Genomic DNA, 16,524 nt, shown 5'->3' with positions numbered 1-16,524 from the left:
TCTTCTACTTAAAAGCTTATGGCATCTTTTACCCTAATGACAAATAAATATACTATTTACACTTTTGGGTACATATTGATTTTCTAGATACTAGTTTTCCTGCCTTAATTGATTTGACCTAATAATAAGCTACAAAATAACTACTCTAGTAGATTTTGGATTCAAGAAAGTGAAATAATCCAGCCAAATAGAGAATTATTATTCAGTTTGACAGCTATATATTCAAATGAATTAGTGAACCAACGTTGCCACTTGCAATAGCATCCCGACGATGGAGTTTCGTTCTCAAGGGTTCCCTACCCACCACCATATGGAATAATTATCGTACACACATTGTGATCATGCACATGGAAAGTGGGGGAATGAGAACAAAAAAAAAAAAAAAAGAGAAATTAAAAGAGAAGGACTATAACCAACTTGAGTTGATTTAGTGGTTAATTTATTAGTTTACTTAAGTAAATATCGGATGTTCGAATCTTGTATTATGCAGGAAATAATCCAATATTCGCAGACTCTTAAATATAATTCAGATCTGCAATAGATTAATTTTTGACTTATCGAATTGAAAGATACCGTAAAAAAAAAAATAATCGAAAAACTGTAAATACAAATCAATATCGTAACTTAGAATTTTTTTTAGTTGGATTTTTTAGATATTAATAAAATGAATAAGATTAGGGAGTTTTTTTTATTAATATCAATCAATCTTAATAAAATCTAAATTATAAACCCTAAAGCATAATTAAACTCACCAGAAAACAAAATTTTTTAACATTAAAAAAAATTGGATAATGTTAAATAACTAAAAATTGATTTTTTATATTTTTATATAAAATTTGTCTCTTAATAAAATATAAAATTTCTAGAATTAAAAAATATTAATATTGATAACTAACTAAAAATTAGTTTCTTATATTTTCTTATTTAAATAATATAAATTTAATTTTAATATATTGACAATGTAAAATATTTTATATAATTATCTAATTAAATAATTTTTTTAAATAATTATTTACAGAGTTAATATAAAAAATAATTATTTTTAATGATCACCGACGGCAAAGACATGAGGGGTCTTGCATTGTACGTGCACACCCATATTTGAACGACCAAACAACGGTAAGGATGAGGACAATACACAGGACAAACCTAACCAGGTGAATCAAAACAAAGGATTCATACTTGTTTTTATTTTCAGGATTGATAGATTATGGTTAAGAATTCAGAGAATGGGGGGTGGGGGACTCCTCTGCCTCACGCTCCCCATATTTCAATCATCATACTCCATCGACTACTTTCCCACATGCGCTTGCATTGTGCCTTTCAATCATTTTATCTACCATTTATATTCCTATATTTCTATTTAACAAATTAAATTTTTTATAACATATTTTTAAATAAAAATAGAATTTTAACACAACACAAAATCTGTTTGTATATATATATATATATTGAGGCAAAGTGGGCAACCCTCCCAAGCAAGCAAGCAAGCTCTATTTCCATCCTCCCGTGAGTATCGAACCCAGGAGAGATGGTTAAGGGACACAAACCCTCATCCATCTGTGCCAACTTGCGTTGGTGTATATTATCTATATTTAATGTCTCTGTATAGTATAGCTTAATTTAAAAAAAAAAAACGTAGTTCACCATAAGTTTGAGGACAATAATTGAAGATAAAAGATGCATTATTTCCATTTAATTTGGAGCATAATGTTAGCTTTTACATATGGCCTACATGTTATTGAAATGGAGGGACACAATCTCTGTTAGCTTTTATTTAATAAATATGCTTCCATCATATGTGCGTTTGAAGAATAGTTTCGTAGGTCGCAATCTCGTAAAGATAAATTCAGCATCATGAGTTCAATGAGTGCAATCCATGCATAGATGAAATTTTCTCAGGTTTGTCTCTTGTGTGGAGGGTAACTATGAACTACCTTTACTAATTTGGATTGGTTCAATAGTTCAGTTCACTCGTCTGTTTAAATAAGTATCGAAAATTTGAATTTTAATTTGTGCATGCAGTAATCTATTGGCTAGCGATATGCCTTTAAATATAGCTCAGATGCACGACGGATTAATCTTTGACCTATAGGGTTTAAAAAAAACGTGGGCACCAAAAAAAAAAAAACTATAAACTATCTTAAAAAAGTGAAATAAAGTTCCATTGTGGTCATCAATGGAGAATCTATTTTATTTTATTTTTTTTTTCACTTTCTGAATCGAGGAGTTACTGATTTTCACTCCTTTGAAAATCCAGACATTACTCATGATAATATGAAGGTTCTTTTATTGAAGACATACATGTTTTCCTTCAGCCTCTTCCTATTGTAATTTCATCTCTATTACATGAGAATTTATATTACATTATCCTTTTAGATAATATTTAATGAATATAATATCCAGTATATATGATGACTAAAAGTAGTCAGTTATTTATAAAATCCAAATAATGATTGCGTATAAAATTACTAAAAATTATAATTAATCATAACGTTATTTACCGCGCGTTCTTTTGATTTTGTAAGAGGTTTAAATTAAACTGTTATATATAGCTATAAATTTATTATGATTTATATATGGCAGTGCTTTTTGTTTCTTATATTATTCAGACGATGATGATGTTTTTCTATTGAAATAGGATTTACCTGTTGTAAATGATATCTGTGGTATAAAAGAAAGGGAAAGTATGAGGAGCCAATGGAATATTTATACAATGTATACAATAGAGATTTAGGGAGTATTAGAGATATAATCATTAGTGTTACCCTTTTCCATTAACTGAATCTTTTGGGATGAGTGGTATCATAACATAGTATTAGAGTGTTAGATCCAAAAGGTCAAGAGTTCGATCCTTGGTGAACCTCAAAATCAATTTAATTTTTTGGGAAAATGTTTATTATCCCTAGTACTCGGATGGTTATTCTAGATAGTAGGAGGATGTTCATTTTGTAACTCAATAACCCATTGTACACATTGTACAAATAATCCATTGTCTCCCTAGTGGGATCCAGAAAGAAAATATAAAATTTTAAAAGAGGTAAATATTAAATTGGTATTCGAAAGTTTTGATATTGATAAAATACTACTTGACTTTTGTATTGATAAAATGGTCCATGAATGATTTTAAAATTTGATAACTGTGCCTGAGCTCACTAGAGCACATCTCCAACAAAAAAAATATTGAAGTGGCCACCGTATTTTGATGACATGGCAACTTTGTTAAATATATAAACCAAAGTGAATTTTTTAATTAATTATCTCAATAAAATCTGGAAATTCTCTCCCCGTGAACCCTAATATTCCCCCTCTCCCAAGGCACTCTCTCACTCACATAGCCAACACATGGTCGCTGATACCGCACGGTCGCCGCCCCGTCGATGGGTCCTTTGTATTCGCCAGCTCGCGTTGTCCTTGCGGCTTCACTGCTATCGCTTTTCTTGAACCCACTCTCTGTCGTCCTTGCACCTTTACTGTTGTCTCACTCATCGGCCTCGTCGCGCCTCTCGCAGGTAGTTGTTCCTCGTCTCCCCGTCGCGAGTCGCTGCCCACAACTGCTCACTGTTCTCACCAGTCGCTGCTCGTATCTTCTCGTTGCTCGCCGCTACTCGCTACAACTGCCTTCTCTGCCTCTGCCTCTTAATGTTATTTGAGGTTTTTTGTTTCAGATGGTTGTTTTCTGATTTTGTTATTTGCATGTTAGATTTCAACTTCGAAGCTTGAAGTTTTTATGGTGCGGTTTGGTGGGTTGTAGCATCATGGATCATGATTCACTCTTTTTTGGCATCTAATTTTTTTTATTGTTCTTTAATATTTGTTTTTGGTTTTCCTTTTTGAACTATTTTGTTTTGCCTTGTTATGATGGTCCAACTGCTTTTTCTTATAGTGATTTACAGTCCTGTTAAAGAATAAATTAGAATCAATTTAGATAAATTAGTATCATTTATATTTATATAGAATATCTATATATTAATTGTAGGATTATATGATTTTATTACTTTGATTCTTCTAGCACCTATATATACCCCTATGTATTGTTCCTTTCAACTCACTCAATAATATACTCTTTAGATTACTCTCTTATTTTTAACATAGTATCAGAGCGAGTCTTGATCTTGTATACCCATCTACTTCCCACAACTTTCTGATTAGAAGGAGAATCAACCAAATTTTAAATTTGTGCTTTTTCAAGTGTCTGTATTTTTTTCTGCATTACTTGTTGTCAATTTAGATTTGTAGAGGCTTCTCTAAATGAACTAGGTTCATGTTGATGAAGAATAGTAGAAAAACAATGATAATCAAGAAGATGAGGAGGTGGAATTCTTACCCAAGAAGAACGAGTGGAAGGAGGAGGCATGACGATAGGAGCAAGATTGTCGTCTGGTCTGGAATCATCGGGAGATGGAGAAGGCGAAAGAGGAGGAGGATGTAGAGGGTGACTCGAGATAGAACCTATAAAATCATCACTAAGAAAAAGATCAACATTGGGGTTAGTGAAAAAAGGTAACTGAGTAGGAGGAATGGACTCAAAGAAGGAGAACCGAGAAAACATGTGATGCTCCTAGAAGAAAATATGACGAGATATATGAATACGTCTAGAGAGAGGATCCCAACAACGATAACCCTTGTGTTTAGTGCCATAACCAAGGAAACAACACATGCGAGCCCGAGGTTCAAGTTTACTATGTTCATGAGGCTGAAGAAGAACAAAACAGATACAACCGAAAATTCAAAGAAAACTGTAATCTAGAGAGGTATGATAAAGACGCTCAAAGGGAGTAACGTTACCAAGAACAGAAGAAGGAAGTCTATTGATAACATGAACAACAGTAAGAACAGCTTCACCCCAAGTACGCTCAGGAGACGAAGAAGAAAGAAGCATTGCATGAACAGAGTCAAGAATGTGACGATGTTTGCGTTCAACTCGTCCATTTTGTTGAGACATACCTGGGCAAGAAAACTCAGACAAAGTACCCTGTTCTGCAAGAAAGGTTAAAAGTTTGGAATCACGGTATCCCATAGCATTATCGCGTCAAAAAACTTTAATGACCTTGGAAAACTGAGTTTTAATCATAGTGGCAAAGTTAATATAAATCTGAGGTAACTCATGGCGATTAGTCATCAAATAAACCCAAGTAAAGCGTGAATAATCATCAATGAAAGCAACAAAGTATCGAGCACCTCCCATAGAAGCGGTGGGAGCTGGGCCCCAAACATCAGAGTGGATAAGATCAAAAGGAGAGTAAGCAAGAGAGGAATTATTGTGAAAAGATAAAGCAGGTTGTTTGGTAGTTTGACAAGAAATGCAATCAAAAGACTCATTACTAACCTGACCCAAAACACCCTGAGACATAAGAGGACGCAATTTTTCTAAGGGATTGTGGGCAAGACGTTGATGCCATAAGTGAAGGGTAGATGGAGAAGAAGCAGCATAGAGATTTTCCACAGGAGGAATATGAAGATTCTCGAGTTCAAACAACCTTCCAACCTTACATCCAGTCCTGATGACTTATCACATTCGATGATCCTGTACACGACAACCAGAAATGAAAAAATTGATATCAAAACTGAGATCAACAACTTGATCAACAGAATAAGATTAAAGTTTAATTTGGGAATATAATAAGTATCAGAGAAATTAAGAGTTGACTGAGAAATAGAACCCTTGTGTGTCGCGTGCAAGAGGGAACCATTAGCAGTATTGACAGAAGATGCATTTGTAGTGGTAGACATAGACGAGAAAAGATGCTGCAAAAGAGATATGTGATTAAAGCAACCAGAGTCAAAATACCATTTAAAATTACTTGGAACATTGAGATTGATTGTCACTTTGTCCGGCAACGTCTCCTTACTGAAGTTGTTCGCTTCGTTACTTTGGAACTCTGGATCAGACTGCTGATATCTTTACGAATGTTCATCATCCTACTCGTTTTCGGACTCTAATATCCAAACTTAAGATGGTATTCTTAACTCCCACTTGAGTTTGAGGGGGGATGTTAAAGAATAAATTAGAATTAATTTAGATAAATTAGTATGATGGTTATCAGTGGCTAAGAGAAGGGGGGTTGAATCTTAGCCCCTTTTTGCTTGAAAATACTTGCTGACCTTTGAAACCAAGTTTGGAAATTTTTGTCTTTTTATCTCATAACTAGCCACGAGACTTTTTCTTTTGTCTCGTCCCCAGCCATGAGATTTTTCTTTTTGTCTCGTCACTTGACACGAGATATTTTTTGTTTTTGCTCATGTGTAGTAGAAACATAAATGGAGTAGAGAAGAGAGAAAATTACACCCAGATATATCCTGGTTCAGCTGCTAAGTGCAGTGCAGCCTACATCCAGTCTCCGTCACAAACATGATGAAATTTCACTATAATCTTCCTGATTACAATCTGTAAAGTGCTAACCCAACTTACAAGGGGATTCCCACAGAATCATGAAACACAACATAGATGAACAAAGGAACTCTAAGGACATCTATGGCTTTTTCTTTTAATCTTGCACTCTCTGTCTTTTTCCGCTCTATGACTTTTTCATACAAACCTCACTGTTTGCCTTTTTCCATGAGACTCAAGACATGACAAAATTAAACAGAAAATTACAAAACAGAATACATTGAAGGAGAAGAAAATCTGTTAGCTCAGGTAGCTCTGAGAACCCTGTGCCTTGCACTCTCACACTTTCTCCTTGCTTTAAACCGTGGTTGTTCTCTCTTTTTATAGAAGAGGGAAGCCTCCACTTTTGAAGCCAAAAACCAAGCCAACTTCTTTTTCTCCAAGAACAAAACCGGTTCGGCCAGAGAGAGAGAAGAGATAATCCATGCAATAACCAACATGCAATTACCTCTAGTCCTTCCTTGGTCATCACTCTTCATCAATCCGAGCTCTCCATCCTTGGCTTGCTCTCCAAGATGGATTTCTGGCCCTTGATGCTTCATGATGATGATGACTTCTTCTGCTCTACTTTTGCTTCCTCCCTCACGTAGCCACCCTAGCTACTTTCTGTGATGAGTGAACTCAAAAGTAGTGACAAGCCATCTCCTCCAAGATCTTCTTTCCTGCTGGCCGAATCTCCTTCTCCATTTTTGGTATGGAGAAGCCAAGATCTCATCACCATATCTTTCTTTTCATGGTTTAAAGATCTTAGCCACTGCTTTTTTTTATGTTTTCTTACCATCATTGTGATGGTCTTGTAGCTTGCTTTCCCTTCTTTTTGATAGCTCAAAGTCTCCATGGTTTGCTGTGTAAGGACCGAAGAAGAGAAGGAAAGAGATGAGAGAGAAGAAAGTATGAAGAAAAGCAATCAAGTTTATTTGAATAAATTAATTGAAGTGAGTTGCTTTTACTTTTCTTAGGTGGAGTAGCGTGTAGCATTGCTAATTACCATCAAATCAATTTGACAAATTCTCTCTCATAGTTTCCATGCAATAAATGTTAATTGAATGAATTTTGAAATCCATCCCATGGTTAGAGTTGAGATCCGTTGGAAGGCATATGCAAATATCAACATTTGCTTTCCTGATGAAATATTTTTCGGATCATGCATGAGGAACAATTTTGGGCTTGTATCAATAATGAGTAAAGTTTGCCCAATAGCATAACACACAATTCAACCATATAAGGTGAAAGCATTCAATCAAGGCTGAATGTAACTTTAATTTGGGCTTGCACCAAAATTCTTTTTCGGCCCAATTAATTTACAACTTGCTTCAGCCATATAATATTGGAAACATTAACCAAGGCTGATTGGTTTCTTTTATTTTTGGCCCAAACAGGCCTGCATAGCAAAAATTAATTTAATCAACATATTAATATTTTTGCAATTAATCAAATTAATAATTTTGCACTTAATCATATTAATAATGTTTGGTCATCACATTTTTAATTTAGAGTTTTCCAAATTCATCATAGTATCATTTATATTTATATAGAATATTTGTATATTAATTGTAGGATTGTATGCTTTTATTACTTTGATTCTTTAGCACCTATATATACCTCTATGTATTGTACCTTTCAACTCACTCAATAATACACTCTTCAGATTACTCTCTTATTTCTAACAAGACCGGTGATGGTGGTGGTGCCTGGAACAGCAATAGTAGAAGAGAGAGGGGTCGTGGAAGGCGTGAGGCGAATCCTTTTGCAGAAATTGATTTGGAAGAGGGTAGCTTAATTAGCAAAAATTAGGGCAAAAGAATTTGAATTCTTCTGTTTGTAATTTTTTAAATTAATTATAAAAGATAATTCAATAATTAATTAAAAAATATTTCATATCGTTAAAATACGGTGACCATCTCAGTATCTTTTTTGTTGGAGATATATTCCGGTGAGTTGAGGGATACTTGTTAAATTTTAAAATTATTCAGAGACTATTTTATCAATAACAAAAGTCAAATACCATTTTATTAATGTCAGAATCTTTTGGATATCGATTTAATATTTACCTTGTTTCAAAATATATATATGGTGTCGTATGTGATGGCATTTAAAGTTTAGTAGCTACGATGACTGCATTTCATACACCAATCCATGACTGACATACAGAGAATTTGGCATAATTTGACTTTGTTTTGAATAGTCTAGTAACAGTAAATTCTATAACCATACACGATAAATATGAATTTTTTTGGATCAAAATAAAAGTTATGAATATTTAAGAAAAAATAAAATTAAAAGAAAATAAAAATTTGAGTGAGTATTTGATTTGGGAAAAATTAAATTAGGATTTTGTGTTGGTGTTCTTGAGACTATTGGCGCAAGAACATTTTTCGATAAAAGTCATTCAACCACTTAATTTTCTTATCTTTGGAACATCTCCAATTTATAATTCTATTTCTGCGAGTTAAGTCTCACTTTGATCTTTGAGATTAGTGAATTATACTGATTTAATTTTTGACTTTTTAATTGTTATAGTTTGATCCTTCAAATTTTAAAAAATGTACTAATATAATAATTATTTGAATCTGGGATTACATTGATACACTTATTTAAATATGAGGAACTAAATTGTAGCAATTGAAAAGTTAAGGATTAAATAAGTGCAACTCTTCAATCTCAAGACCATGAGCTTAACTCTATCTCTGCGAAAATATTAACTGTATTTATTCTCAGGTAGAAATTTAGGTACAGTTAACTTTATGTAAAGTTAACACTAGATATATATGAAAATGGAGATATAGACACTAAACTTAGTATTTCTAGCACAATTTTTCTTATTTTTATGACTACTTTTTCAAGAAAATATTTTTAGACATGGCTTTTGTATGATAGATATCATAGTTGTTAAAATTGGACCAACCAATCGATTCGACCGAAAAATTGGTGAACCAAATTTTATACCGGTTTGATCTAAAGTTAGGACTGTTTAAGATAAGAAACTGATACGAACCGGTCAAATCGAGAGTGTTCCAATCAAATCTGATAAAGATTGGTCTGATCGAACTGCTCGGTCGTAATTGAAGGCGAATCTACGATGCACTAGCATTTTGCAAGTACTCCATATGCTCCAGTATTGCCAAATGTCAAGACTTGTAATTTTAGAAAATTTCGCAAAATATGTTGCATGAGGTTGAAACCCTTACCTCAAGGATGCATACGAATGATCATACCGCCAAGCTACAATGTTTTTTATTAATATATATACAAAATATAATACATATATCAATCTTTTGTTTTTCTTATATTCAATTTATTTTAATTTTAAACTCACTCGTTTTTAAATCAATTATATTTTATTTAACTATAAATTTTATTAAATATATACAAATTAAAAATATAAATAAAAAAATTTATCAATCACAATTTATTTTTTCTTTTCATGATTATATGATGATGAGTTTGGAAAACTCTAAATTAATATTTGTGATGACTAAACATTATTAATTGTGTTAAATTGCAAAATTATTAAAATGTTTCTAACTCTTATTTGTTAAACTAATAATTTTGTGATGCTGCTTCTTATTGGGCCGAAAATAAATTTCTGGTGCAAGCCCAATTCAGCCTTGGTATTAAGATATTGTGATTATGGTGGTTGAATACATGGTTATGATATTTGGGCCAGAAACTTTACTTAAGCCCAATTGGTTAAATCCATCAGCTTTGATGCAAAAATATGTGATGAGTATGGATAAATTGATTATTATGTCACTTTGGGCCAAATTGATCCATTACTTGTTGCAAGCCCAAGTTAATATATTTTGCCATACACCCCTATGCATGATCCGAAAATAATTCATCAGGAAAGTAAATGTTGATATTTGCCTATGCCCTCCAACGGATCTCAATTCTAACCATGTGATGGATTTCAAATTTATTTAATTATCATTTATTGCATGGGAACTATGAGAGAGAGAGATTGACAAATTGATTTGATGGTGATTATCAATGCTACACGCTACTCCACCTAAGAGAAGTAAAAACAACTCACTTTAATTAATTTATTCAAACACACTTGACTGCTTTTTACTTTCTTCTCTCTCATCTCTTTCCTTCTCTTCAGTTCTTACACAGCAAACAATGGAGATTTTGAGCTATCAAAAAGAAGGGAAGGCAAGCTACAGACCATCACAATGATGGCAAGAAAACATAAAAAATGTAGTGGCTAAGATCTGCAACCATGAAAGGAAGGATATGGTGATGAGATCTTGGCTCCTCCATACCAAAAATGGTTGAAGGAGATTCGGCCAGCAAAGAGAAGATCTTGGAGGAGATGGCTTGTCACTGCTTTTGGGTTCACTCATCACAGAAGGTAGCTAGAGTGGCTACGTGAGAGAGGAAGCAAAAGTGGAGCAGAAGAAGCCATCATTATCATGAAGCATCAAGGGTCAGAAATCCATCTTGGAGAGCAAGCCAAGGATGGAGCGCTCGGATTGATGAAGAGTGATGACCAAGAAAGGACTAGAGGTAATTGCATGTTGGGTTTTGCATGGATTATCTCTTCTCTCTCTCTGGCCGAACCGGTTTTGTTACTTGGAGAAGAAAAAGTTGGCTTGGTTTTTGGCTTCACAAGTGGAGGCTTTCCTCTTCTATAAAAAGAGAGAACAGCCACTGTTTGGAGCAAGGAGAAAGTTTGAGAGTGCAAGGCACAAAATTCTTAAAGCTACCTAAGCTAACAGTTTTCTCTTCTCCTTCAATGTATTCTGTTTTGTAATTTTTCTGTTTAATTTTGTCATGTCTTGAGTCTCATGGAAAAAGGTAAAGAATGAGGTTTGTATGAAAAAGCCATAGAGCGAAAAAAGGCAGAGAGTGCAAAATTAAAAGAAAAATCCATAGATGTCCTTAGAGTTCCTTTGTTCATCTATGTTGTGTTTCATGATTCTGTGGGAATCCCCTTGTAAGTTGGGTTAGCACTTTACAGATTGTAATCAGGAAGATTATAGTGAAATTCCATTATAGTTATGATGGAGACTGGATGTAGGCTGCATTACACTTAGCAGCTGAACTAGGATATATCTGGGTGTAATTTTTTCTTTTCTCTACTCCATTTCTGTTTCTACTGCACAGGAGCTAAAACTGAAAAAATATCTCGTGCCAAGTGATGAGACAAAAATAAAAGTCTCGTGCCAAGTGACGAGACAAAAATAAAAGTCTCGTGGCTAAGGACGAGACAAAAATCAAAAAGTCTCCTGAAGTCATTTCAAAGACCAGCAAGTGTTACTAAGCAGAAAAGGGGCTAAGATTCAACCCCACTTCTCTTAGCCACTAAAAACCATCAATTGGTATCAGAGCTTGGTCTCAAAGAGATCAAGCTTTGCAGTTTGGAGTAAAGATCCTCATGGCAGAAAATAGTGGCTCAAATGTGGTTTCCTACAATCTGACCGAAGGACAATCAAGCAACAGACCTCCTCTTTTCAATGGGAAAATTATACCTATTGGAATGAGAGGATGAAGATATTTGTACAAGCAGTGGATTACAGACTTTGGAAGATCATCCTGGAAGGGCCTCAATATCCAACTGTTACAAGTGCCGAAGGAGTTGTCTCCCTTAAACCTGAAGCAAGTTGGACGGATGAAGATAGAAAAAAGGTGGAGCTCAACGCCAAGGCCATCAATCTGCTCAACTGTGCTATCAGCTTTGAGGAGTACCGACGGGTATCACGTTGCACAACAGCAAAGGAAATCTGGGATAAACTCCTAGTTACTCATGAAGGAACAACCATTGTGAAAAATACCAGGATTGATATGTTGAACAGAGAGTACAAAATGTTTGCAATGAAGGAAGGAGAATCCATTGATGAGATGTTTGAACGCTTCAACACCATTATTGTTGGCTTGGATGCTATAGGAATCAAGTATTTTGAATCTGTGCTAGTGAGAAGAGTGTTGAGATGTCTCACAAAAGAGTGGGAAACTAAAGCTTTAATTATCTCTGAGAGTAGTGGTCTTGACTCTATGACTTATGATGATTTGAGAGGAAATTTACTTGCTTTTGAAAATACCTACTTGAAAAAAGATTCAAAAAAGAAAGGAATAGCTTTTTCTTTTGTCACTAACCCTCTGGATGATGAATCCAGTGATAACTCATCTGAAAATGAATTTGTGTTGTTTGCAAAAAAATTCAGAAAAATGGTGAAGCTCAAAGGCAAAGGCAGCAGCTCAAGGAAAATGAAGAAAGACTTTAGCAAAGTAACTTATTACAACTGCAAGGAAATGGGGCATTTCAAATCTGATTGTCCCAAGTTAAAAAAGGAAGAGAAGCCAAAAAGAGGAAAGAAGAAGGGACTAATGGCTTCATGGGAAGATTTGGAAAATGACTCAGATGATGATGATGAGGAATCCGAAACCAAGTCACAACCTTGTCTCATGGCAGATCACATAGATCAGGTAGTCTTTCATAACCCTAACACTAAAGATCTTCATCTTATGATAGACCACCTTTCTAAAAAAATAAGATGCTTTCTGCTGGAAAATCAAGAACTTGAACAACAAATCACCATTCTTAAAGCTGAAAACAGTAGTTAAGAAAAATCTGGTTAGAGGAATTCCAAAAATCAAATTTGATAAGGATCTTACTTGTGATGCTTGCCAATTGGGCAAACAAGTAAAATCCTCCTTTAAATCTAAAGATGGAATCTCAACCAAAAGTCCATTAGAGATGTTACATATTGATCTTTTTGGACCAACAAGAACTCAAAGTCTAGGAGGTAAACACTATGGTCTTGTGGTGGTAGATGATTACTCTAGATTTGGTTGGGTACTTTTCCTTGCTCATAAAAATGATGCTTTTCATGCCTTCTCCACTCTTTGCAAGAAAATTCAAAATGAAAAGGATTTAAAAATTGCCCATTTAAGAAGTGATCACGGAAGAGAATTTGAAAACCAAGACTTTGAAAAATTCTGTGATGACTTAGGAATTTCTCATAACTTTTCATGTCCTAGAACCCCCCAACAAAATGGGGTGGTTGAAAGAAGGAATAGGAGCCTTCAAGAGATGACTAGGGCTATGCTTTGTGAGAATGAGATTCCTAAATTTTTATGGGCTGAAGCTGTGAATACAGCTTGTTACATTTTGAATAGGACAATCATTAGAAAAGGGTTGAAGAAAACCCCTTATGAGCTATAGAAAGGAACCCCTCCAAATCTTAAGTACTTTCATGTTTTTAGATGCAAATGCTTTGTACTTAATAATAAAGAAAACCTTGGAAAATTTAATCCAAAATCTTATGAAGGAATGTTTGTTGGATATTCCACCACAAGCAAGGCCTATAGAGTTTATCTCAAGGAACATAGAACTATAGAGGAATCCATACATGTTACTTTTTGTGATTCTAACTTAATTCCCAGTGCTGTGATAGATAATGATTCAGATGGTGAAGAGGCTAGAACAAGTAAAGAAAATCTCAAATCTGCTCAAAACGAAGAATCTGCCAGTCCAGTTTTGTCTCGTCAGATTGGAGGAGATATTTCCATTTTATCTCCTGAGCAGACACGAGAAACTGAAACAGTGAGACCACCAGAAACTCATCAAAGCTCAACACCACTTTGGAAGCCTAGAGAATAGAAGTCTATGAGGGGTTATCCTCATGACTTCATAATTGGTGATCCCTCTCAAGGAGTAACAACAAGATCCTCCACCAAAAGGCAATCTGAACAAAGCAATTTTGCCCTCTTGTCACAAATGGAGCCCAACAATGTCAAACAAGCTCTTGAAGATCCATCTTGGGTCAAAGCAATGCAAGAAGAGCTTGCTCAATTCGACAAGAATGAGGTTTGGACACTAGTACCTCATCCGGATGGTAAGAAAGTTATGGGTACTAAGTGGGTGTTTAAAAATAAACTTGGTGAGGATGGACAAATTATTCGTAACAAGGCTAGATTAGTGGCCCAAAGTTACGATCAAGAAGAGGGTATAGATTTTGATGAGTCTTTTGCTCCGGTAGCTAGAATGGAAGCAATTAGGTTGCTTCTTGCCTATGCTGCTCATAAAGGTTTCAAAATGTTTCAAATGGATGTTAAATGTGCTTTCCTTAATGGCTTTATTGATAGAGAAGTGTATGTGGCACAACCCCCCGGTTTTGAACATAAATATTTCCCAAATCATGTTCTTAAACTATCTAAGGCTCTTTATGGTCTTAGACAAGCTCTAAGAGCTTGGTATGTGACGTTAGGATTTTTGCCAGTAAAGAATTTTATAAAAATAGTCGCGTTGTAAATATAGTTTCTAAACCAACAGAAATCCCTTCGTACAAACATTTTGGTTGTCACAAGTAACAAACCCCTTAAAAATTGATAACCGAAGTATTTAAACCTCGGGTCGTCTTCTCAAGGAACTGCAGGGAAGTATGTTCTTATTATTGGTTATAAGGATTGTAAATTGGGGTTTTGAAGATGAGGAACAAGTAATTTAAATTGCAATTAAAATAAGTGAAAAGCTGTAAAATAGATAAATAACTGTAAAACAAAATTTTGGCAAGGTATGAGAAATTAGAAGTCCTATCCTAGTTATCCTTATCAATGATGATGAAGATTGAATCTTAATTCCACTTAGTTAGCCTTTACCTAAAGCAAAGAAATGTCAAGTGACTAATTAGTTGATCTTCAATTCCTAGTTAATCCCTAAGGAAAGATTGGAATGATTGAAGTTTAATTCAATTAACAAAGATAACAATTATCAATCATGTTGAGTTTGATAGCTCCTGAGTTACTGATTTCTTAACCAAGACCAAAAGGGAAAAAGTAAACCTACTGGAATAAAAATGTCTTCAGATTGGAAGTAACAGTAATATAAATAAAAGAGAGCAATAATAAACTGAAATACCTCAAATAACATTAATTCAAAGAGTAATCTGTAACATAGAAGAATTCATAAATTAAATTGAGAAGATAAATAAAGAGAAATGTTGAACCTGATAAAAATAGATAATCCTGAAAGCAAAAGAAATCCTAATTCTAAATCCTAAAAGAGAGAGGAGAGAACCTCTCCCTCAAAACTACATCTAATTCATGAAAAGTAACTAATTGGAGACTCTCTTTTGAATGGATGCATTCCCCCACTTCATAACCTCTGATCTGTGCCTTCTGGACTTGGATTTGGGCCAAAAAGGGCTTCAGAAATCGCTGAGAGCATTTTCTGTAATTTCTGGTGCGTGGCCTCTGTCACGCGTCCGCGTGGGTCATGCGGTCGCGCCATTTGGAGTTTCCTTGCCACCCGGTCGCTTCAATCATGCGTCCGCGTCATATGCGTTTCGCTCGAGGCGCTCGGTCGCGTCATTCACGCGGTCGCGTCAATACCATTTCACGCTGGCATGCGGTCGCGTCGTCCATGCGATCGCGTCACTGCCAGTTTCTTCAAAAACTCCGTTTTGTGCTTTTCTTCCATTTTTGTATATTCCCTTTTCATCCTTTAAGTTATTCCTGCCTTAGAAGATCTGAAACTACTCAACACACAAATCACGGCATCGAATGGAAGTAAAGGGTAATTAAAATAATTACTTTTAAAGCATAGGAAACATGTTTTTCACATACATCACATAATAAGGAAGGGAAAGTAAAATCATGCAATTAACATGAATAAGTGAGTAAAGGATTGAATAAATCACTTAAATTAGGCACAAAGTATATCATAAAATATGGGTTTATCAACCTCCCCACACTTAAACAATAGCATGTCCTCATGCTAAATCCAAGATAAAGAGTAAGGTAAGGTTGAAGTGGTGGAATCTCATGCAATGCAATCTATTCTAAATGCAACTACCTAAATGAATCATGCAATTCTAATTTTTATTCACTTGTATATAAAACTTACATGTAGTCAAATTAATTCACATTCTCAAGGAATCATATATGCATAGCCAAACTTTAGATAATGATAAAGCACTTTTACAATTGAGATGGGAAAGAAAAATATTTTACAAACTTGCAAGACAATTAGCAATTTAAGCAGAGATATATGTTGATGAGCTATTGAACCCTCTCTGAATTTTGTGTTTACTCTCTAGTCACTCAGTGTTTATTGGGTTAATCACTCTATTTTTCTTTTTATCCTTTCTTTCCATAACTTTGTTCTTCATCTAACCAATCAACAATTA

This window comes from Arachis ipaensis, chromosome B07 (assembly GCF_000816755.2).
Source record: "Arachis ipaensis cultivar K30076 chromosome B07, Araip1.1, whole genome shotgun sequence".
In the NCBI taxonomy this organism is placed as follows: domain Eukaryota; kingdom Viridiplantae; phylum Streptophyta; class Magnoliopsida; order Fabales; family Fabaceae; genus Arachis; species Arachis ipaensis.
Note: the sequence above shows the minus strand (reverse complement) of the source record.